The following is a 3,072-nucleotide window of genomic DNA, read 5'->3' as shown; positions in this document are numbered from 1 at the left end:
GCTAAGAGCAACAGACAGCCTGGGGAGATGGCTCGGTGAGTGAAGGTGATTGCTGCCCAAACCGATGACCTGAGTTCGATCCCCAGAACCCACAAGGTGGAAGGAGAGAGTAGACTGCCTCAGGTTGTCCTCTGGTCTTCACGAACGGTGCCATGGCATGCACATACACAAGCTTTTGTATGAAATAAAAGCATTCGTTTTTCAATAAAAGCAGGAGTGGAGGGGACACAACAGGGCAGGTCTCTCTGACTAAGGAGACTGTCCAAGACTAGCAAGAAGTTCCTGTGGAGGAAGAGGTGTGGGGAGCCGAATGCGGACAAGATGGCGCTGGCTCCCTCATGACTTGAGGTAAACAACTTCTTATATAGTAATGTTCCTGTCAGCTAAGGCACTGCACCCTGCGCATGCGCAGTACATAACCTATCTCCGGCCAATCCCAAGGCCTTTGGTGTCAGCAGACTGGTGACAACCAATCATGGCAAGCCGTATGCGCTTCTCCCTATATAAGCGGACAGCTAGGGTAGTTCGGGGCCCCTGGCTTCCTGCTCTCCCCTTCAAACAAGAGGCTCCCATAAAGCGTGATCTGAGAAGAATCCTCTGGTGGTGGTCGTCTTTCCTCGCTGGTCGAGGAGCGCGCCGCAAAGAGGAGCCCTTTTCTGTAGCTACGCAGTGCCCAGGAGATAGAGTTCAAAGAATGACTGTCTGAGCCCTAGGACCTCTATTTTCCCTCAAGTTTCCCAATCTTTAGCAAGACAGGGAAGCAATACAACCACCTCCTCTCAGAGAAGCCCACCCTGTGCCACTTTTATATAGACTACAAACCTTTCTTTGCTAACCAAGGACCAGAGGTCATTCTGCAAAGCTGCTTCGGAAATCTCTTATAACCACAATAGGTAACAGTGGTGTTAAGAAAGGGAACCCAGGTTCTGACTAGAATCCAGTGTTGTGATACTGTGGAAAACAGTTTTGTTTTAGAGATGTCTTAGTCACCGTCCCACTGCTGTAGACAGAACCATGACGAAAGCAGCTCTTACGAAAGAAAACTTTTAATTTCAGCGGTCTAGTCCATTATCATCATGGTGAGGAACATGGTGGCATGCGGGCAGGCACTGAGAAGTAGTTGAGAGCTACGTCCTGACCTGGAAGGAGGAAAGCCTGGGCCTGGCATGGACTTGTGAAACCTCAAAGCTCACACTGAGGGACACACTTCCTCCAACAAGACCACACCTCCTAATCTTTCTTTCTTTCTTTTTTTTTTAAAGATTTATTTATTAATTTTATGTATATGAGTACACTGTAGTTGTCTTCAGACACACCAGAAGAGGGCATCAGATCTCATTACAGATGGTTGTGAGCCACCATGTGGTTGCTGGGATTTGAACTCAGGACCTCTGAAAGATCATTCAGTGCTCTTAACCACTGAGACATCTCTCCAGCCCCTCTTAATCCTTCTAATCCTTTCAAATAGTACCACTCCCTGGTAACTAAGCAGGAGCTACATGTACCATTCTCATTCAAACTACCACAAGAAAAAAAAATTAGAATAGTACTCAGCATACCAGAGTTTGGTCAATTCAGATTTATGCCCATTGTATGTGTTAGAAAGAATAAAACAGCAACCAGAGAGCTGATACCTTTTAATGTACTAATCTGGCAATGATTGGAGGGGGAGGTGTTTTGTTTTTTAACAAAATCTCAATCGTTCCATTTTATCAGTGAAGACTGGGAAGCCAGATGTTGGGGTGAAAGCCTGCTAGTTCGAAGAGGCAGAGAAAGCACCCAGCTGACCTTCCTCATCAGCCAATGACCCACCAGCAATGCCCCTCTCTAGTGCTACCTCAAAAAAACTCCTTCAAATGGAATGTCTCTTTTCTACTTCCTGTGTGTCACTCTGTCTTCCTGGCTCCTTCTTACTGTCTTTATGGTTTTTTTTTTTTTCTCTTAATCTTAAGCTCACTTCCTGTCAACTAGTTACTTGCTCTGCCTTATGACCTATGGTTGCCTTTATTTAACCCTCTTTACAGTGTTCAAGCAGAAAGATCTTGGATTCAAACTACCACAAGAAAAATAAAATAAAATAATACTCAAGGTACCAGAGTTTGGTCAGTGCAGGAGCCATGCCCATTATATGCATTTATAAGGATAAAACATACCTTTAGCTATGTGCTGAGGCTAGGCCATACCACATCTGAAAAACAGGGTTTTTTCCCCCAGTAAATAACACAATCTCAGGGTTCACAGTGTGATCAAATATCCTGCAACAGGTGAAGAGGGTGTGGTTTCAGGTTTTTTAAAATGTAGGTTACCTGCCACACAATTCGCCCATAAGAAGTGTACGATTTCGTGGTTTTAAGCCTATTATTTACAGACATATGTGACTACTACTGTAATTTATAACACTTTTATTATGGGTTTCCCTTCACCCTCATCCTTGCACATATATTAGGGACCCTTGAAGAGGGACAACCATAAAGTGTTACTTTAAAAAGATGACTGTAAATGCTTCTGTCAACTCTGAGTCCTAAAAGCCTACATTTTAAGTCTTTGGAAATTGTAGGTGAATCTATAATTTCAAAATAGCTTTTTAAACCAAAATTTGAGCCAGTGTTCCCACATGACCTTTGATTAAGTCTATTAAAATCAGGCTGAAAATCAACCACTGACTAACAGTTTCCAACCACTAACAGTTTTCATGGTGTTTGTGTTAACTTCTTATCTACTTAGTTTTTAAGTTTTTAATAAAACTTGGTTTCAAGAAACAATAAGAGGCAAGTAGTGTAAGCTGCACCTAGAAGAATCACAGGCTAGAAGCGTTTAAGGCTATCTCTCTGAGGAATTAATAAGGAATACATTCCAACACTGTGTTCAGATTTGCAGTTAGTTTAGCAGAAACATACTCCTAAATAACTTACCTTAGAGTCTAAAGTATAATGAGAAAAGGTGAGAGGGGTAAGGGGGAGAAAAACCCAGTGGAAAACAGTCTCTATCTCAGCCACATCCCACTCCCTAAGTAACTGTGTACATTTTGCCTGTTCTAATAAGGTGTGACCTCTGTATCCGGCTGCCTTTACT

The sequence above is a fragment of the Micromys minutus genome (assembly GCF_963924665.1).
Source record: "Micromys minutus genome assembly, chromosome: 9".
Lineage (NCBI taxonomy): Eukaryota > Metazoa > Chordata > Mammalia > Rodentia > Muridae > Micromys > Micromys minutus.
This window is presented reverse-complemented; position numbering follows the sequence as displayed.